The 23,298-nt window shown below is 37.2% G+C and overlaps 1 long non-coding RNA gene across 10 annotated transcripts in view; it reads right to left on the bottom strand.

Annotated features, from left to right (window-relative positions):
- Positions 1-23,298, bottom strand: part of LOC105486157 (uncharacterized) — a 171,993-nt gene that overhangs the window by 86,327 nt on the left and 62,368 nt on the right. For 6 of the 10 annotated variants that reach the window (XR_011621008.1, XR_011621012.1, XR_011621014.1 and 3 more), the window contains exon 4: positions 15,266-15,346. The exons of 1 other annotated variant lie outside the window; for it this stretch is intronic. This is a non-coding gene — a long non-coding RNA (uncharacterized lncRNA). Of the gene's footprint in view, positions 1-9,022; positions 9,104-15,265; positions 15,347-18,955; positions 19,118-23,298 lie in introns of all 10 variants that reach the window. 3 more of the 10 variants (XR_011621013.1, XR_011621009.1, XR_011621006.1) reach the window with 3 other exon arrangements.

The raw sequence follows: 23,298 nt of genomic DNA on the forward strand, positions 1-23,298 counted from the left end.
AAGCTCCATGACATTGATCTTTACAATGATTTCATGAATATGACACTAAAATCTCAGGCAACAAAACAAAAACAAACAAGTGGGACCATATTAAATTAAAAAGCATCTGCATGGCAAAGGAAGCAATCAACAAAATGAAAAGGCAATCCAATTGAGTGGGAGAACATATTTGCAAACCATATATCTCATAAGGGATTAATATTCAAAGTATATAAGGAACTCCTTAAACTCAATAGCTAAAAAAAACAAACAATCTGATTTAAAAATGGGAAAAGGACCTAAATAGATATTTTCCAAAAATAGACATACAAATGGCCAACGGGTGCTTAACATAACTGATCATCAGGGAAATGTAAATCAAAAGCATAATGAGATATCATCTCATGCCTGTTAGGATGGCTACTATCGAAAAGATAAAAGATAAGTGTTGGTGAGGATGTGGAGGAAAAAGGAACCCTTGTACATTGTTGGCAGGAATGTAAATTGGTGCAGGCATTATAGAAAATAATATGAAGGTTTCTAAAAAAACTGGAATAGAACCACTATATGATCCAGCAATCCCTCTTCTGGGTATATAGCCAAAGAAAGTAAAATCAGTATCTTGAAGAGATATCTGCACTTCCATGTTCATTGCAGTATTAGTCATAATAGCCAATATATGGAAACTATGTAAATGTTCAATGCTGGATGACTGGATAAAGAAATTGTGTTGAATTTTATCGAAGGCCTTTTTCTGCATCTATTGAGATATTCATGTGGTTTTTGTCATTGGTTCTGATTATGTGATGGATTATGTTTATTGATTTGCGTATGTTGAACCAGTCTTGCATCCCCGGGGTGAAGCCGACTTGATCGTGGTGGATAAGCTTTTTGATGTGCTGCTGGATTTGGTTTGCCAGGATTTTATTGACGATTTTTGCACTGATGTTCATCAGGCATATTGGCTTGAAATTTCCTTTTTTGTTGTGTCTCTGCCAGGTTTGGGTATCAGGATGATGCTGGCCTCATAAATGAGGTAGGGAGAATTCCCTGTTTTTCTATTGTTTGGAACAGTTTCAGAAGAAATGGTAGAAGCTCCTCTTTGTACCTCTGGTAGAATTCGGCTGTGAATCCGTCTGGTCCTGGGCTTTTTTTGGTTGGTGGGCTATTAACTACTGCTTCAATTTCAGAACTTGTTATTGGTTTATTCAGGGATTTGACTTCCTCCTGGTTTAGTCTTGGGAGGGTGTATGTGTACAGAAATTTATCCATATCTTCTAGATTTTCTAATTAATTTGTGTAGAGTTGTTTATAGTGTTCTCTGATGGTAGTTTGCACTTCTGCGGAATCAGTGGTGATATCACCTCTATAATTTTTTATTGTGTCTATTTACTTCTCTCTTTTCTTCATTATTAGCCTGGTTAGTGGTCTATGTATTTTGTTAATCTTTTCGAAAAACCAGTTCCCAGATTCATTGATTTTTGAAGGGTTTTTCATGTCTCTATCACCTTCAGTTTCTTCATGCTAAAAACTCTCAATAAACTAGGTATTGATGGAACGTATCTCAAAATAATAAGAGCTATTTATGACAAACCCACAGCCAATATCATACCGAATGGGCAAAAGCCCTTTGAAAACTGACAGTAGACAAGGATGCCTCTGTTACCACTCCTATTCAACATAGTATTGGAAGTTCTGGCCAAGGCAATCAGGCAAGAGAAAGAAACAAAGGGAGTATTCAAATAGGAAGAGAGGAAGTCAAATTGTCTCTGGTTGCAGATGACATGATTGTATATTTAGAAAACCCCGTGGTCTCAGCCCCAAAGCTCCTTAAGCTGATAAGCAACTTCAGCAAAACCTCAGGATACAAAATCAATGTGCAAAAATCACAGGAATTCCTATACGTCAATAACAGACAAACATCCAAATCATGAGTGAACTCCCATGCACAATTGCTAAAAAGAGAATAAAATACCTAGGAATACAAGTTATAGGGGATGTGAAGGAACACTTTAAAGAGAACTACAAACCACTGCTCAAGGAAATAAGAGAGGACACAAACAAATGAAAAAACACTCCGTGCTCATGGATAGAAAGAATCAATATTGTGAAAATGGCCACACTGCCCAAAGTAGTTTATAGATTCAATGCTATCCCCATCAAGCCACCACTGATTTTCTTCATAGAATTAGAAAAAACTACTTTAAATTTTATATGGAACCAAAAACGAGCCTGTATAGCCAAGATAATTCTAAGCAAAAAGAACAAAGCTGGAGGCATCATGCTACCTGACTTCAAAGTATACTACAAAGCTACAGTAACCAAAACAGCATGGTACTGATACCAAACCAGATCTATAGACCAATGGAACAGAACAGAGGCCTCAGAAATAACACCATACATCTACAACCATCTGATCTTTGACAAACCTGACAAAAACAAGACATGGGGAAAGGATTCCCTATTTAATAAATGGTGTTAGGAAAACTGGCCAGCCATATGCAGAAAACTGAAACTGGACTCCTTCCTTACACTGTATACAAGAATTAACTGAAGATGAAATAAAGGCTTAAATGTAAGACCTAAAACCATAAAAACCCTAGAAGAAAACCTAGGCAATACCATTCAGGACATAGACATGTGCAAAGACTTCATGTCTAAAACACCAAAAGCAAAGGCAACAAAAGTCAAAATTGACAAATGGGATGTAATTAAACTAAAGAGCTTCTGTACAGCAAAAGAAACTATCATCAGAGTAAACAGGCAACCTATAGAATGGGAGAAAATGTTTGCAATCTATCCATCTGACAAAGGGCTAATATCCAGAATCTACAAGGAACTTAAGCAAATTTACAATAAAAAAAAGAAACAAGCCCATAAAAAAAGTGAGCAAAGGATATGAACTGACCCTTTTCAACAGAAGACATTTATGCAGCCAAAAAGCATATGGGGAAAAAAGCTCATCATCACTGGTCACTAGAGAAATGTAAATCAAAACCACAATGAGATACCATCTCATGCCAGTTAGAATGGCAATCATTAAAAAGTCAGGAAACAACAGATGCTGGAGGGGATGTGGAGAAATAGGAACACTTTTACACTTTTGGTGGGACTGTAAACTAGTTCAACCATTATGGAAAACAGTGTGGTGATTCTTCAAGGATCTAGAACCAGATATACCATTTGACCCAGCAATGCCATTGCTGGGTATATACCCAAAGGATTATAAATCATTCTACTATAAAGACATATGCACATGTATGTTATTGCAGCACTATTCACAATAGCAAAGACTTGGAACCAACCCAAATGCTCATCAACGATAGACTGCATAAAGAAAATGTGGCACATATACACCATGGAATACTATACAGCTATAAAAAAGATGAATTCCCAGTAATGGGATGGCTGGGTCATATGGTACATCTAGTTCTAGATCCTTAAGGAATCGCCATACTGTTTTCCATAATGGTTGAACTAGTTTACAATCCCACCAACAGTGTAAAAGTGTTCCTATTTCTCCACATCCTCTCCAGCACCTGTTGTTTCCTGACTTTTTAATACAGACTGGATTAAGAAAATGTGGCACATATACACCATGGAATACTATGCAGCCATAAAAAAGGATGAGTTTGTGTCCTTTGTAGGGACATGGATGCAGCTGGAAACCATCATTCTTAGCAAACTATCACAAGAACAGAAAACCAAACACCGCATGTTCTCACTCATAGGTGGGAACTGAACAATGAGATCACTTGGACTCGGGAAGGGGAACATCACACACCCGGGCCTATCATGGGGAGGGGGGAGGGGGGAGGGATTGCATTGGGAGTTATACCTGATGTAAATGACGAGTTGATGGGTGCTGACGAGTTGATGGGTGCAGCACAGCAACATGGCACAAGTATGCATATGTAACAAACCTGCACGTTATGCACATGTACCCTAGAACTTAAAGTATTTAAAAAAAAAAAAAAAAGATGAATTCATGTCCTTTGCCGGTATATGGATGAAGCTGGAAATCATGATTCTCAGCAAACTAACACAGGAACAGAAAACCAAACACTGCATGTTCTCACTCATAAGTGGGAGTTGAACAATGAGAACACATGGACACAGGGAGGGGAACATCACACACTGGGGCAGTGACCTTCCTAACTTAGCACTAAACAGAGAATTATTCTAGGCATACATAAATATTTCATTTAATCCAAGAGCAGGGGTGCAAACAGGCTTCAAGAGCTACTCAATGAACAAAGCACTGGAAAGCCATTTGGAACCAAGGAATCTATCCTCTCATGGCTTTCAACGGCATAAGGTTTCAAACTTATGTTTGAACCAGGATATGTTCAGAGGAATCTTGTTGGTAATCCTGTAGTAGGCAACTGCTACCACTCTGGTGGAATGATGAATCAATCATATCTGCAAGGACTGACAACAGCAGTGCCAGGCAATCTCCAGGAACCTGATACAGCCTGAAGGCTGGCTACCATGGTGCCCCTTCTGGCCATGTACCTGCCTGGCTTGATTATTACCATAGGAATACATAGTTTGAAGAAGCCTTGAAAACAATTACAATGGACCAGGTGCTACCCAGCACAAAGAGAAATTTAAAGGACCTCTTTTATGGCAGAGTGCATCTAATGCAAGAAAGTAATTGTAGAAGAAACTAACTCTTCCATCAAGCTTTGTATCATACTATACATCAGGTAAGCTCATCAACTGAGAAAATATAAAGCTATATGCCTTCCTACTTGAAGGCTCTTTTGAACAACATCTGCTGGAGTTCTTCAACCAGTAAATAAAGCTATTATGCAGTCCATATTTTACCTTTTGTTCACAAAAATGATTCTTAAATTTTTTTCATAAAATTCTTTCCTCAAGTTGAGATATGCTACATGTCCAAATTAAAGACAAATAAAAATATAACAGTAATTACATTACATATGAAGGAAATAAAGCTCCAACATAAAGTTTGTCAAACTAGGTTAAAGAAAGCAAAACAAAATACTTCTTATACACCTAAAGTCGAAAGTAAAAGGATAGAAAACATATAACATAATGCATCATTTTGTGTTTATTAGTACTTTAAATATATTGTGCTGTGTCTTATATTAATACAGTATTAGTAATTGTCCTTTTGTTAGTGTTTTATTTTTTCAAGATGGCAGATTAGAGGCTTTTAGTGTGCCTCAGCCACTTGGAAATAGCAAGATAGTGCATAAAGATAAACTCCATAAGCTTTAATTCAAGAAGGAAAATAGGAATCCACCAGAATTATGAAGGACATCCCAGAGGAGTAGTGAGTGAAGTGAGTGAAGCCTCCATATGCAAAAGAGGCAGAGACCCTCCCTCTGTGACTTACAGGGGGATTTGAGTGACCTAGGCCAAGGGAGAGCACTTCGTTTCTCCCAAGTCTTGAAGCTAACTTGGGGAGAGGCTTGGAGATGCTGTGAGGGAAACACACCAGGAAAAGCTATAGGCAATTCCAAGGCAATTTGCAAGATCTGGGACAAAAAGCAGAATGCCCTTTTTAATCCAGGCTCATAAAAAGTCAGCCATTCTTTGGTGCCTCAGCAGCATGGCCATGCAGACTTTTGTCTTGGGCCAGAGATTGGAATGCTTGCTCTGGAGTGTGGTAGGGGCCTCCATAGACAGAACTGTGGAAGGTGCCTCAGCAATAGGTTCTGGAATTGTGCTCTCCCCTGTCACAAGCCTGGGGTGGGAGGAGAGCTGCTACAGCAGCAGTTTTTCCTAGATGAGATGTACAGCCAAGGCCAGATGTGAAGTTCCAGGTCACCTGGAACGAGTCTGTGTGTGCCATTGCTGGGTTCTCCAGGCTGCTCCCCTAAGGTCGTGGTGCAGCAGGGCCCACTCCATTTCACCTCCAGGCAGAAACACAGGAATTTGAAGCACCCACCATCCTGGACCAGCAGCTTGGGCTGCCCCTCTTTTCATAGACATAGATTGTGGTGCAGTGGGGCCATCTCTGCTCTATGCCCAGGCAGATCTGCAGGTATTCAGAGCACCTCCTTGCCTGGATCAGTAGCCTGAGTTGTCCCACCCTTCCTGTACATAGTTTATGGACCAGGGGGCCCTCTCTTCTCCACAGGGAGGTAGATCTCCAGGCATTTGGAGCACTGGCTTGCATGGTCTAGCAGCCTGAGTTGCCTCAATCTTCTTGCACAGAGATTCTGTACAGGAAGGCCCTCTCTGCTTCATGCCCAGACAGATTTCTAGGCATTCAGACCTCCCACTCATCTGGTTCAGCAGCCTGAGCTGCTCCACCCTTCCTCAACACAGATCATAGTGCAGTGAGGCCCTCTCCACTCCATACCCAAGCAGATCTTTAGGCATTCAAAGCACCTGCTTGCCGGGATTGGCAGACTGAGCTGCCCACCTTCCTGTGCAGATAACAGGTATGGGGTGGGAAGACACTCTGCTTCATGCCCAGGCAGATCTCCAGGTATTGGGAGCACCTGCTCACCTGGAACAGCAGCATAAGCACCCTTCCTGGACGTAGATCATGGTATATCGAGGCCCCTGCTGTTCCAAGCCCAGGTAGATCTCCAGGCATGTAAAGCACCTGCTTGCCTGGATTGGCAGCCTGAGATGGCCCACCCTTCCGGTGCAGAGACCCAGGTGCAGGGGGTCTCTTTCTGCTTCATGCTTAGGAAGATCTCCAGGCATCTGGAGGGTCTGCTCACTTGGAATAGCAGCCTGAGTCACTACACCCTTCCTGTTCAGAGACCCTCGTATGGGGGGGGGCCCTCTCTACTCCACACCCAGCCAGATCTCCAAGCTTCTGGAGCACCCACTCTCTTGGATTAAGAATTTAGGCTGCCCCCCATTCTCATGCAGAGAACTTGGGGCCGGGGAGGTTTCCCAACTCCACAACTAGGCACATCTCTGGGTTCTCCCTCAGGGCTGGTGCCTGCGCCTCCTATCAGGGGACCTATAGGAGGACCTACCCTGTCTGTCCCTGCTCATCTTGCCCTCCTGCTCTCTGGAGATGAGGATGGAGCTCAGAGTACTGTGCTCTTCATGAATCAATCCTTTGCCTGAGGCAACAGATCTCCCAGTAAACTGTGATCAAGTATATACTCAGCTGCATTGGCCTCAGCTGGCTCTTACCCATAAGTGCCATCTACTGGCCTGTAGGACAAACTGCACAGCCCAATATAAAACCCAAGGACAGAAGTGCATAGGGAAAAGCAAAGCCAAAAGTCCCACAGCATTCTCCAAAGTCACACTCTATCTGGAGCAGTGAAAAGGAAAGAACAACGACAACAACAAAACCAAAAATATTATAGGGAAAGAAAGAAAAAGAAAAAAATATTACCCACATGAAAATAATTACAATAAATAGAATTGCCACAATGTCTCCAAATAAGAAGGAACAAGTACAAGAATTCTGGCACCATTAAAAATATGAATGTAGTGACATCATCGAAGGATCACATTCACTTTCCAGCAATGTTCCATAACCAAAATGGATACCCAAAATGACAGATAAAGAATTCAAAGCATGAATTGCAAGGAAGCTCAATGAGATCCAAGACAAGGTTGAAAATCAACAGGAAGCAACAACTTCTAAAGCAATCCAGGAAATAAAAGAGGAGATAAACATCTTAAAAAGAAAACAATCAGAGCTTCTGGAATTGAAGAACTTACTTAAGGAATTTCAAAATACAATGTAAATCTTTATCAATAGACTGGATCAAACAGAAAAAAGAATTTCAGAGCTTGAAGGCCAGTCTTTTGAATTAGCCCAGACAAAAACAAAGACAAAAGAATTTTAAAACACAAACAAAGTCTTCAAGAAATATGAGATTATGTAAAGTGACCAAGCCTATGAATTATTGGAATTCATTAGACAGGTGGAGGAAAAGAAAACAACCTAAAAAACATACTTGAGGAAATCAAGAAAATTTTCCTAATCTTGCTAGAGATTAGGATATAGATCCAGATATAAGATCTATATCCAGATACAAGAAATTCAGAGAACACCTTTGCTAGATCCAGATATAAGAAATTCAGAGAACACCTTTCAGATACTGTACAAAACAAACATCACCAAGGAAAATAGCCACTGGACTGCAGAAGGTCAATGCTAAAGAAAAAAACATTAAAAGCAGTTAAAGAAAAATGTCAGATCATATACAAAGGGGACCCCATCAGGCTAACCACGGACTTCTCAGCAGAAACCTCACAAGCCAGGAGATATTGGAAGCCTAGTTTCAGCATTCTTAAAAGGAATTCCAAACAATAATTTCATATCTTACCAAACTAAGCTTCATAAGTGAAGGAGATACAAAATCTTTTTCTAACAAACAAGCACTAAGGGGATTTATTACTGCCAGACAAACTTTACAAGAAATACTCAAGGGAGTCCTAAATTTAGAAATGAAAGCATGCTCCCACAAAGCCCACTTAATTACGTAGTTCACAAACCCTATAAAGCAACCATACAATAAACAACCAACTAACAACTTCATGATCGGATCAAAGCCTCACACATCAATATTAACCTTGAATGTAAGTAGTCTAAATATCATACTTAAAAGGCACAGAGTGGCAAACTGAATTTTAAAAAAAGACCATCCATCTGCTGTCTTCAAGAGACCCATTTGACACGTAATGACACCCATAGCCCAGAAGTAAAGGGTTGGAGAAATATCTATTACAAAAACAGAACACAAAAAAGAACAGAGGTCACTATTCTTACATCAGGTAAAACAGACTTTAAACCAACAACAGTAAAAAATAACAAGAAATGTCATTACATAATGCTAAAGGGTTCAATGCAATCAGACTTAATTAACCTAAATATATATAAACCCAACATTGGAACATACAGATTCAAAAAACAAGAACTTCTAAACCTACAAAAAGACTTAGCAACACAATAATAGTAGGGGACTTAAAAACCTCAGCAACAGCATTAGACCATTAAGCCAAAAAACTAACAAAGAAATTCTGAACATAAATTTGACACTTGACCAATTTGACTTAATAGACCTCTGTAGAACAATCCACTCACCAATCACAGGATATACATTCTTTTCTTCTGCATACAGAACATACTCCAAGATCAACCATATGCTCAGCTATAAAGCAAGTCCTATTGAGTTGAAAAAAAGAGTAAATCATATCAACCATGCTATCAAAACACAGTGGAATAAAAGTAGAAATAAATACCAAAAAAACTCTCAAAACTACACAATTAAATGGAAATTAAACAACATTATCCTGAATGACTTTTGGGTAAACAATAAAATTAGGGAAGAAATTTAAAAAACTATTTGAAGAAATAAAAACAGAGACACAACATACCAAAACTCTGGGATGCAGCAAAAGCAGTGTTAAGAAGAAAGTTTATAGCACTAAACACCTAACTTGAAAAGTTAGAAAGATTTCAAATTAATTATCTAACATCCCACCTAGAGGAACTAGAGAAACAAGAGCAAACTAAACTGAAAGCTAGCAGAAGAAAAGAAATAACTAAAATCAGAGCACAACTGAACAAAATTGAAACCCAAAAATTCATACAAAGAATCAACAAAACCAAAAGTTTGTTTTTTGAAAGTATAAACAAGATTGTTAGACTATTAGCTAGATTAAAAAAGAAAGAGGAGAGAAGATCCAAATAAGAACAATGAGAAATGAAAAGATAGCATTACAACTGATCCCACAGAAATACGGATGATCCTCAGAGACTATTACAAACACTGCTATGCACACAAGCTAGAAAGTCTAGAGGAAATGGATAAATTCCTGGAAATATACATCTTCCAAGATAGAATCAGAAAAAAATCAAAACCATGAATAGCCCAATATTGAGGTACAAAACTGAATCAGTAATAAACCTACCAACCAAAGGTCGGGCGCGGTGGCTCACGCCTGTAATCCCAACACTTTGGGAGGCCAAGGTGGGCAGATCACGCAGTCAGGAGATGGAAACCATCCTGGCTAACAAGGTGAAACCCCGTCTCTACTAAAAATACAAAAAATTAGCTCCTGGCTAACAAGGTGAAACCCCGTCTCTACTAAAAATACAAAAAATTAGCCGAGTGTGGTGGCGGGTGCCTGTAGTCCCAGCTACTCGGGAAGCTGAGGCAGGAGAATGGCATAAACCCGGGAGGTGGAGCTTTCAGTGAGCCGAGATCGCGCGGCTGCACTCCAGCCTGGGCGACAGAGCGAGACTCCATCTGAAAAACCAACCAACCAACAAACAAAAACAAAAAAAACCTACCAACCAAAAACAAGTTCTGGATAAGACAGATTTATAGTTGAATTCTAACAGATGTACAAAGTAGAGCTGGTACCAATTCTACTGAAACTATTCCCCCCGCCAAAAAAAAAAAAAAAAAAAAAAAAAAAAAAAAAAAAAAAAAATCGAAGGGGAGGGACTCCTCTCTAACTCATTCTACCAAACCAGCACCTCCATTTTGTTAAAGCCTGGCAAAGACACAATGAAAAAAGAAAACTGAAAACCAGTATCTCTCATGAACACAGACACAAATATTCTCAGCAAAATAATAGCAAAATGAATCTGGTAGCACATCAAAAAGTTAATTCACTATGATCACCGAGGCTTCATTCCTGTGACACAAGGTTGCTTCAATATACACAAATCAAATAAACGTGATTTACCACATGAATAGAATTAGAAACAAAAACCATATGATTATTTCAATAGATGTGGAAAAATCTTTCGATGATATTCAACATCCTTTTATGATAAAAACCGTCAAACTAGGCATCAAAGGAACATACCTCAAAATAGTAAGAGCCCTCTATGACAGATTCACAGCCAACATTATACTGAGAAGCTAAAAATTGGGAGCATTCTCCTTGAGAACTGGAGCAAGACAAGAATGCCCAGTCTAACTGCTCCTATTCAACATAGTACTGGAAGTTCTTGCCAAAGCAATTAGGAAAAGAAAGAAATAAAAGGCATCTAAATAGTTAAGTAAGAAGTCAAACTATCTTTCTTCGCTAACAATATGATTCTATACCTAGAAAACCCTAAAAACTCTACTGTAAGGCTCCTGGAACTGATAACTTCAGTAAAGTTTCAGGATACAAAATCAATGTACAAAAATCAGTAGCATTTCTACAAACCAATGACATTCAAGCTGAGAGTCAAATCAAGAATGCAATCACATTTACCATAGCCAAGGCTCCACCACTGATTATCTCTGCAGGAACACCACATTTTAACAACTATTTGCACACACAAAAAAGCATCTTCTTAAGAACCAAAAATCAAATGAGCAATCACAGTCCTTAGTTTTAACTTTGTATTTCTGCAAGAGGCACTGAAGAGAGGAGAAAAGGCACTCTTGAATTGCTGATGCGATTCCTCCCCATTTCCTTAGTAGTGGCTGCATGGCACGGGGAATCTGTGCACTTTGGGGAAGGAGAGCGCAGTGATGGGGGACTTTGCATTGAACTCAGTGCTGCTCTGTCACAGTTGAAAACAAAATCATGCTGGACTCAGCTGGGACCTTCCCACAAGGGAGCATTTGGACCAGACCTAGGCAAAGGGGAAGTGCCCATACCAGCAGCTGGAACTTCAGTTCCAGCAAGCCTTGCCACTGTGGTTTAAAGTACTCTGGGGTCATAAGTAAATTTGAAAAGCAGTCTAGGATACAAGGACTGCAATTCTTAGGCAAGTCCTGATGTTCTGCTGGGCTTAGACAAGTGGAGTGGGGCAGTGAGTTACCTAGTGTGACAACAGATGGCACAGGAAAGGGAATGCTTATACCACCTTCCCCACATCCCCAGGCAGTGCAGCTTGCAGCAACAAAAATGACACCTTCCTTTTGCTTGAGGAGAAGAGAGAGAAGAGTAAAGAGGACTTTGTCTTGCATCCTGGATACCAGCTCAGACGCAGTAGACTAGGGCACCAGGCAGAGTCATGAGGCCCCAGTTGTACCCCCTACCTCCCAGATGACATTTCTAGACACACCCTGGGCCAGAAGGCAACCAGCTACCTTGAAGGGAAAAATCCAGTCTTGGAAGGATTAGTCACCTGCTGACTAAAGAGCCCTTAGGCCCTGAACAACCAACAATGATACCCAGATAGTACACCATGGGCCTTGGGTAAAACCCTGAGCCATGCTGGTTTCAGGTACCGGCTTAGCCACAGTGCAGCAGAGCACCAAGTGGGCTCCTGGGGTCCCCAAGTCCAGGCCTGGGATCTTGGACAGCATGCCTGGACCTTTCCTGGGCCAGAGGAGAGCCCACTGCCCTGAAGGGTGAGCCTCAGGCCAAGCAGTGTTCACCACAAGCTGACTGAAGAGCCCTTGGGCCTTAAGTGAACATTTGGGTGGCCTGGTAGAACCCCCTGTGGGCCAGTAGTGGTGATGGCCATGGGGAAGGGCTCCTCTGTCTGTCAAAAGGGAATGGAAGAGCAGAAAGGACTTTGTATTGTGGTCTGTATGCCAGATGCCAGCATAGCAGCAGTAAAATAGAACACCAGGTACATTTATAAGGTTTTTGACTCTAACCCCTGGCTCCCAAACAGTATCTCTGGACCTGCTCAGGGTCTAAGGGAACTTGCTACCTGAAAGGAAGGACACAAACCTGGCTGACTGCCACCTACTGATTGGAGAGCCCGAGGGCATTGAATGTTTATTTCCTTTCCTCTATTTCTGTTTCCTATTTTTGGCACACTTATAATTTAAATCTTGGAGTACCTGGATGTATTCTCTAATCTTTTGTGGGATATTTTACAATGAAATATTCTATATAATTTAAAGTGACATTTGTCAACATGGACAAATCTTTCATAGTTAAGTGGAAAAAGTAAGTGACAGAGAAGCTATAAAATTAAAATAAAACAAAATTATTTCTACAAAATCCAAACAAAAAATAATTATGTGTGTATGTATACACACACATATATGCAAGTATACTGATGCATATGCACAAAGAAATGAAGCTATTTGTTCAGAATAAAAATTATCAAATATTACAATTATTATTACTTTGGGGGGAGAGTAAGTAGGAGGATGAAATTGGAGAAGAGTACAAAGAAATTCCAAGGTTACTGATATTTTATTTTTTAACCCATGATTGGTACATGAATGTTTAAAATGCTTTGTGTCTTTTTATGTGTTTAAAATATTTTAAAATAATTTTAAAAGCACTTAAGGTTCATTTCTGGCCTGAATTCTCTATTCCTTTCTTGCTCCTGAGGACTTTCTTTTCTGTCTTTGAAGTTTAGTTATATATTGATTTTTCTTTTAAAATTTGTTCTAATATTTTTATGTTTGTTGTTGGTTAGAAGCCCTGTCTGTATCAGCTGTTCCTGGTAATATTGCTTGAAACCAGTAAGTTAGTAGATGTATGAGTTTCCTAGGCTGCTGTACCAAAGTACCACAAACTAGATAGCTTAAAATAATAGAAATATATCACAGGTCTGGAGGCTATGCTGGACCACGCTGTCTATGAAGGCCATATGAGTTGAATTGTTTCTTGCCTCTTCTACCTTCTGGAGGTTTCCAGCAATCCTTGGCATTTCTTGGCTGGCAGATGCATCATTCTAATCTCTATCTCCATAATTCCATGGTATTCTTCCTTGTGTGTCTGTGTGTCCAAATTTGCTCCATTTTAAGAACACTAGTCATTGATTAGGGCGCATCTTAACTCAATATAACGAGCCTCCATCTTAACTCTATTACATCTGCAAAGACCCTATTTCCAGCTCAGGTTATATTCACAGGTACCAGGTGTTAAGGCTTCAACATATCTTTTTGGGAGCTACAACTCAACCTTTAACAGAAGGTGTACTCTTTTTTATTTGTTGGACACCTAGAAACTCATTTTTAATATGTATCACCTTCATTTATCAGTGTTATCCTTAAATGTAAAATCTATCAGCAGTGGAGGGTATTGTGATGCTCTGGATAAATGGCCTTCCAGAGTGTAGAAAAATGATACAGCAGAGAAGGAAAGTCTAAATAGAATTGGACTTAAAGGAATTAATTAATACAATTTCTAAATCAATAAATAAAATTTGGACCTCTGTGTGGAGTCCTAATTAGGGAAAAGAAGTCAGGCTAGTAGGAGCAGGGGAAAGTGAAAGAAAAAGCAGATAAGTTTTAAAGTCTGCCTTTCTTCATGGTCCAGGACACATAGCCCTCCTGTGCAAAGAAGTTATAATCTTCCTGCACCCAGCTATTACTAGACTCTTGGCTGATAGAAAAATACAAGTTAGCTCACTGCAACCTTGGTGTTATCGGTGCTGCACAAAGCCCTCTTCAGCACACAGCACAAGCACCATCCTATAAACATCTCCAGCAAGCCTCTGTCTCATTGCAGTCAGCTCCTTTCTTGCTGTCCTGCCTGTCGCACTCTTGCAGTGTATTTTCATACTTTCTCTAATAAATCTGCCTTTGTCTTGGTAAATTCTTCTTATCACCTGCGTGATACTGGCCCTAGATAGTCGTGCCCTGTGATACTCTGAAAGTCTAATAAAATTAAACTAGAGTTAGTATATTAAATTGTATTTAAGTGATATATATTTATCTGCCATCTTAGATTTCTGTTATGTTCTTATTTCAAGGTTTGAAGAACAAGAATATGCTTATTTTATGATTATGTTTTTTTGTTTTTTTATTTTATTTTCATCTCTAGTCATAGGCTTTTAATAAAATGAGAGTTGTTTAGTAGGTAAAAGCTATACTCATGTCTCTTTTCATATAATTGTGACTGCTCTGATTTCTGAGAATTCATTATGTTGGTACAAAATAGAAAGAAAAGACGTTGATGCATGACATTATTATTCCACTGAAATTGATCTACCTTAGACTCCAGAATGCCAGTGTGAGTGGAGTAAAAATTTCACAGCTTATATGTTTTTTTCTAGGGAAAGCAGGTTGAGGTTGAATGCTTGTGTATGATAGCAGTGGAACATTAATAATAATTCAAGAAAGCAATACTGTAACAATGTAAACATTGGGAAGATATGTGCTAAGAAGAAAGCTTATGTTCCTTTATGTATGGTAATAAAGTAAAGAAACGAGAGTGAAGTAAGAAATTGGTAAGAGAAAGAAGAGGGATGTTAATTGCTGGCTTTTGAGAAGACACCAATGCTTTTCCAAATAAACAATGTATGTTTTACTACGGTGTAAAAGACAATTGTAAATGTTCAGAGCTTCTCTACAAAACTACAAAATCTTCCAGTAAAGAGATGAGTTTTTTTTAATTATTATTTTTGGTGGCAATTTGGGGTTTCCTATTTTATTATGTGCATTTTCCATAATTTTATTACCTTATGTTGTAGGTATTCAGTTTAGCTTCATAATGGTCTGTCTCTTTGTACAAAAACATATTCTCTCATCTTTGAAATAGACTGAGGGATAAAGAGCAAAGAAAGAAGCAGTATTAATTTGAGTTGAAATCTTGTATTTGAAAAATATTTAATATTAGTGATATTAGTATTATATTGGTGACTCTAGGTCATACGTTCTAAAGGTTCTAAAACCATTTGATCCCTTTAGAGGCTTGTTATGAGCATAATTTATTTGCTTATCACTATCTAATTTGAAATCTCCCTCTCTTCCTTTTAAAATTTGAAGTCTTTGAGTAAGAAACAGGTGGCTGGGAAAATGAAAAATCAACATTAAAATTTTCCAGTGGCTAATTTATTCTGCAAATGTTATTTCACTTCTCTAGGTGCCAGTCACACACTGGGGAGGTGCTGCTATAAATATTTTCTGTTGCTCTGCATCACATTTTTGTAAGGTAGATATTTTTAGCTTCAATTCAATAAGAATATTTACATTCAGAGAGGTTAAATAAGTTACCTAAGGTTCTTCAGTTTGTATATTGGAGCAAAGGGATTTAAAACACATTATACAAATATATGTGCTTGGAAGGGTGGGTTATAAGTTTTAAAGTGCTGGAAGGAACTGTGGTGTAAAATGTTTTTATTCCTTCCTGTAAGTATAATATTTAGAATTTCTCTTTTACAACATTTCATTTTATGAAATTTGTTAATATCTTTAAACATGTACACATATATCTAAAATTTAATTAAGTATATTTATGATGTTGTTGAATATACATTTTAGTGCTGACCCCACCTTTTCTGGCTTCAATCTTCCCTTTTTGCTTATTCCTTTCTCATTCCCTATGGGCTCCTCCCATCTCCATAATCCACATTAATAACACACTTTTCCATATTTTCTTCTATATACTGTATATGGATATAGTGGTTTTACTTGTCATTGTTTTTATAAAAAATTGGATCACATGATGTATGTATGCTTTCTTACGTGTTGCTTTTCTCACTCCTCAGTAACTCATGGAGCATTCTCCCAACTCATATAGTTCTATGAGTTCTATGTATTTAATGGCTATATCATATATCATATTTAATAATGTGATTAAATGGAATGTGTGGCAATTATTCAACCATTTATTGACATTCCCTTTGTTTTCCATTTTTTGTCACTATGAACAATGCTGCAATAAACATTCTTGTACATATCTATTTCTTTATCTACTGGTTACTTGGTTATCACGACATAGAATCCCACGAGTGGGACTGCTAGATCAAAACCTATATTGCGAAATGCTTTCAAAAAAGACATTACAATTCACAGTTTCCTCAGTAATTAGATAACATACCTTTCTTCCAAATCCCTAATAGCACTTTTATTCCATATTTAAATCTTTACACTTTGATTAGTAAAAAATGATAGCTTGCTGTTACTTTAGATTTTCTGACTTAGCATTTTTCTCGTGTGTGTTTGTGTGTGACACACACAAATATACATACACAAATTGGCCATTTGGATTTGTATTATGTGTTACAAGTTAACATATAATACCCCAGGATAATATAATATAGAAAAGTAGACAAAAGATGGAAAACAGAAAATGCTATAATAAGCACATTATATAGTATAGCTATTGACCCTCTACTGTCATAGATACTACAAATATTTTTGCAAGTATATTATCTTTAGACTACATTGTTTATAGTATTTTTTACTATACTAAAACTTCCATGCATAGTCAAATTTGTCTGTATTTTTCCGTCTAGTTTGTGGGTTTCTTGTATTGCACAAGAGGATCTTTCCCGCCCCTGGATTATATTTTTAGCCTCCTAAATCTTATTGTAAGCATTTTTTATTTGTTTTATTGTTTCATTCAAATTCTTACCCTATTGGAAATGTATTTTTTACACATTGTATTCTATGAGGATATACTGTGATTTTCTTCCATGTAGATAATTATGCTACCATCATTTAGTAAGTTATCTATTGATTTACCACCACTTGCATTACTACAGTGAAAACAGTCAATATACCACATAAAATTTCAATCAATGATGAAACACATTGTTGGGTGGTCCCATATGACTATAATGGAGCTGAACAATTCCTATTGCCTAATGACACTGTAGTCAGCAAAACATCATAGCACAATGCACTACTCACATGTTTGAGATGATGCTGGTGTAAACAAACCTACTGAGCTGCAAGTTGTATACAAGTATAGCAATACAATTATGAACAGCACATAATACTTCATAATGACAATAAATGACTGCTACTGGTTTATGTATTTACCATACTTTTAATTGTTATTTTAGAATGTCATAACAAAAATGTTAAATGTAAAATAGCCTCAGGCAGGTCCTTTGGGAGGCATTCCAGAAGAAGGCATTGCTATCCTAGGAGATGACAACTCCATGCTTGTTACTGCCCCTGAAGACCTTCCAGTGGGACAGGATGTGGAAGGGAAGACAGTGATATTGATTATCCTGACCCTGCATAGGCATAGGCTAATGTGTGTGTTTGTGTCTTAGTTTTTAACTGAAATATTTGAAAGTAACAGAAAATTTAAAATATATAAATTAGAAAAAAGCTTATAGAATAAGGATATAAATAAAATATTTTTGTACAGCTGTATAATGTGTTGGTGTTTTAAGCTAAGTGTTAAAAGAGTCAAAAAGTTTGAAAAATTTAAACTAAGTGTTATAAGAGTCAAAAAGTTTTAAAACATTAAAAGGTTTATAAAGTAGAGAAGTCACAGTAGGCCAAGGTTAACTTATTATTGGAGAAAGAAATTTTTTTTTTTTTTTTTAATTTTTATTTTTTTTTTTGAGACGGAGTCTCGCTCTGTTGCCCAGGCTGGAGTGCAGTGGCGCGATCTCGGCTCACTGCAAGCTCCGCCTCCTGGGTTCACGCCATTCTCCTGCCTCAGCCTCCCGAGTAGCTGGGACTACAGGCGCCCACAACCGCGCCCGGCTAATTTTTTGTATTTTTAGTAGAGACGGGGTTTCACCGTGGTCTCGATCTCCTGACCTTGTGATCCGCCCGCCTCGGCCTCCCAAAGCGCTGGGATTACAGGCGTGAGCCACCGCGCCCGGCCAGAAAGAAATTTTTTTAAAAAATTAGTGTAGCCTAAGTGTAGTGTTTTATAAAGTCTGCAGTAGTGTATAGTAATGTTCTAGGTCTTCACAGTCACTCACCACTCAACTAACTCACCCAGAGCAATTTCCAGTCCTACAAACCCCATTCATGGTAAGTGCCTTATAAAGGTGTGCCATTTTCAATCTTTCGTAATATATTTTTACTGCACTTTTTCTATGTTTAGATACACACAAATACTTATCTTATGTTACAATTGCCTATAGTATTGAGTATAGTAACATACTCTACAGGTTTGTAGCCTAAGAGCAATAGGCCATACCATGTAGCCAGGATGTATAATAGGCTATATACCATTCTAGGTTTGTGTATGTCTACTTCATGATGTTCACACAATGATGCAATCACCTAATGAGATGTTTCTCAGAATATATCCCCATCGTTAAATGACACATGACCATATTGAGTGTCCATATATTTCTGGAGGTGCTATTCTGTTTGCTTATCAATGCCAAATATCATTACTTGAGTTTAAGGGCTTTAGATTATCTTCAGTTATCTGATAAGTCGGGTCTCACCTCATTCTTCTTTTTCACACTTATGCTTTATTTTTGAAATTTTATTCTTCCTCATAAACTTTAAGATTACTCTTGCTACTTGTCTGTTGTCAGCTGCGGACTGCTTTGTGTCATCTCTCTTCAAGGCCTGGACTGTATCCATCACTTGGATGCTGCCAGGCACTATGTAAGAGGAGAAAGAGAGCGCTGGGGGTTTTGCTGTCAATGAATTCTGATTGGAATTGAAAGTGAAAATGTCACATTCTGTTACAACTCAACTGGTCACATGGCTTCACCCAACCACAGGGAAGCCAATAAGAGCAATCTACTACATGCCCAGAAAGAGTTAAGTGAAACCATTCGGTGACCTGAAATAATGACAACAACATATAACTAATCCTTGTTAATGTTGAGCTCTATCTCTACATTAAAATTTTTATGATTTTTTTAATGATTAAAAAGAAAGAAAGCAGGAATGGCAATATTAACTTTAGATAAGGTGTAAAGTTCAAAACATCAAAGGATGCTTTGTGACGCTATAAATCATTATTCGTAACTATCATAAACTGGTATGCACCAAAAATATAACATACACATTAAAAATCAGAAATTTAGACATTTTGATAAAATATAATTATATAGGGATATATAATACTTGCATAGTAAAATTAATAAACCTTACATATTTTTATACTCATTTTATTTTTTCTTTGTAAATAATGTGCTTTTTGTACTTACTATGTAAGTAACTAGAACTCAATTAGCTCTTTCAGCTTCTTTGTCTTTAGCTTAATGTTTCTTATATTGTTTGTTTAAATTTTGCTTCCATTCTTTTTTCTGCTCTAGCATTGTTATTATGTATATATCCATTTCTATAGATCAGTCCCTCAAATTCCTTATCTGTCTGTGAATAATTTTTATCTCTTTGTAGTTTTGCAATATACTTGAGAATATTTCATAAACTTGGTCTTCCAGGAAACAAATTCAAATGGCAAGAGTTGACTATCCTTTAATTCATAAAGTGTGTTTCTTAGTTGAGAAATCATGAATCATTTAGAGGACTCACAAAAATTTGCTTAGGCTTAACTTGAATTTCCTTAAGTGTTTTAAAATTATTTAAAAATATTTTAAACATATAAAAATACATAAAACATTTTAAACATTCATGTACCAATCATGGGTTAAGAAATAAAGTATCAGTGATCTTGAATATTTCTTTGTACTCTTCTCCAATTTCATCCTCCTACTTACTCTCCTCCCAAAGTAAATAATAATTGTAATATTTGATAATTTTTATTCTTAACAAATAACTTCATTCTTTTGCACATATGCATCAATATACATACATATGCGTATGTGTATACATACACACATAATTATTTTTTGTTTGGATTTTATAGAAATTGTTTTATTTTAATTTTATACTTTGTCACTTACCTTTCCCACTTAACTATGTGTTTGTAAGGTTTGTCCATGTTGATAAATGTCACTTTAAATTATATAGAATATTTCATTGTAAAATATCCCACAAAACATTTGGAGAATACATCCAGGAACTCCAAGGTTTAATTATAGGTGTGTCAAAAATAGGAAACAGAAATAGAGGAGAGGAATAAACAATTAAATAATTTTTTAAAAACCACAAGTCTTGAAGGACAGAAATCTCCATTTTGAAAGAATTAACTGAGTGCCCGATAAAATGTATGAAAATAATCCCACACCTAGAAATATCATCATGGAATATTAGAATACTGAAGACAAAAAGAATCTAAGTATGGTAGCAGTTTTGTAATTATAAAATGATATTTAAAAAATAAAATAATCACTATTATTTCTTTCTTTCTTTTTTTTTTTTTTTTTTTTTTTGAGACGGAGTCTCGCGCTGTGTCACCCAGGCTGGAGTGCTGTGGCGCCATCTCGGCTCACTGCAAGCTCCGCCTCCCAGGTTCACGCCATTCTCCTGCCTCAGCCTCCAAGTAGCTGGGACTACAGGCGCCCGCCACCTCGCCCGGCTAGTTTTTTGTATTTTTTAGTAGAGACGGGGTTTCACCATGTTAGCCAGGATGGTCTCGATCTCCTGACCTCGTGATCCACCTGCCTCGGCCTCCCAAAGTGCTGGGATTACAGGCTTGAGCCACCGCGCCCGGCCCACTATATTTCTTTCATAGTGTTGTTTATAGGATGAAATAAGTTAATATTGTGAATAATAGAATGATGCCTAATATAAGCAATTAATAAATGTTAGCTATTATTTATATTATTCCTTTGCAGATAATATTTCTTTTGCTCTTCAGCTACCTTTCTAATCTTTGCTTTGTCTTGGTGTTCAGTTTCACTATGATTTGTGTGGATGTGGGTTTATTTGTATTTATCTTGTTTAAGCTTTGTTTTTCTTCCATACCCTGTGGATTCATACCATTATGTATTTTTTTATTTCTCATCTTTAATTTCTTCTAATATCATCTCTTCCTCATTTTCTACTATATTTTTCGATACTCTTAATTATAAGATGTTAGAACTTGTCATCATAAATTACAGGTCTCTTTAACACTCATATTTTCTAAGCCCTTTTCTATATGAGCTGCCTAATAATTTTATTTCCAGTTTCTTAATTTGTTTTCAGCTGTGCCTAGTCTTTTATTTATCAACTGAGATTATAATTCCAACTCTTTTTCACTACTAAGAGTTTGATCTTTTCCAAAATTATCTGGCATTGTTGGCCATAATTTATTGCCTAATCATCTTTTTTAGTATCGCTTTTACTTCCTTAAACATGTAAAGGGATACACTACTTTTACTCTGTGGCTTGTAATTTCAATATCTGTAGTTCTAGGTGGGGAAGAAGATTCTAATACTGTTGGTGGTTGTTTCTGTCATTTCTTGCTCTGGTATTTGTTCTTCCTGTGCTTTTATAATTTGGAGTTATGGATTCATATGTCCCTGTTCTTCATCAGTGTTAAGAATCTTGAAAGTGTTGAGGTTTGTTTCTTTAGAATGGGTACCAGCAACCCCACGTGCTACCAACCCAAGATCATACTTGACGTTAAAGTCACATGATAGTTTTTTTGACACTAGGATTATAAATTTAAAGCTCAGTATTAAGTGAGAACAAAGCTCCATTTAGTACTTCTCAGAGGAATTTTCCATTGTATTTCAACTCTTTTCACCCTAATTTCAGATCCAAACAGTAACTTTTCATGAAACAATGCCCTTTGGCACAGGAGCAACCTGAAGTGATTCTCACTATCCAAATCTGCAATGATGTGTGCATCAAAATGAACAATAGTAAAGGATTATAGCCCATCTAATAATCCATGAATCTATACTGATATCAATTGACTAACAATTTGATAAATGGGGAAAAACGGAAAGCCCTTTCTTGTAGAAGATGCTCAACTTACAAATGTAGAAGGAATAATAGAATTAGAAATCCCCAGTTGGCAACCATAGAAATAAAAATTTTAAATAAAATAAAATAAAAATAAAAATTAATTCCAAGAAGAATCATCAACGGATGCTAACACTAGTGGGCAAAAGTTTAAGTAGTATATTTACATATTCTCAAAATATTTCCATATGAAATGCTTATGAATTTCAAATGGAAAACTATATGCAATGAAAATTAACATAGTCACTAATGGGACAGATCAACATCATGTCCCTCAGTATGATGCACTGAGTAGATCATAACATCACGTCTGTGCTGTTTCCATCCAAAAATGCATAATCTGGTTCAAATCATGAGGAAACATCAGACACATCCAAAATGAGGGAATGCTATGAACTAAAGGCCTGTACTCTTCAATAATGTCAATGTCATGAATGATGAAGTCTGAAGAAATATTTCAGATTTTAAAAGACTGAAGAGCCATGACAACTGTATGCAACACAAGATCCAGAGTCCTATATAGGACAATATTGGGACAATTAGTGAAAAGTTAATGATGTCTGTAATTTAGGTAGGACTATTGTAACAATATTAATTTCCTAATTTGCATAATTGTACTCTGGTTAATAAAAGAATGTTCTTGTTACAAACTAAAAGTACTTTAGTAGGAAAGGAGCATCATGTCTATGACACACTTTCAAACACACTTCAGAAAAAAATTATACAATCATGTAAATAAACTGAAAATGCAAATAAGGTGTAATGTTAACATATGGGGAATATGAGAATTTTTTGTACAATTCTTGCAACTTTCCTGTTAGGAATTTTCAAAATATATAAAATTTCTTGAAAAAATCCCCACATGCCAGGGGGCATATACTTTTCTAGCCCACATTTTCACTATTCTAAGTCTGTACTGGTGTTTCAAGGTACTGGATTTATGGACAGGCTGAAGTCTAACTCCCTGCCTTATATA

Source organism: Macaca nemestrina, chromosome 3 (assembly GCF_043159975.1).
Source record: "Macaca nemestrina isolate mMacNem1 chromosome 3, mMacNem.hap1, whole genome shotgun sequence".
In the NCBI taxonomy this organism is placed as follows: domain Eukaryota; kingdom Metazoa; phylum Chordata; class Mammalia; order Primates; family Cercopithecidae; genus Macaca; species Macaca nemestrina.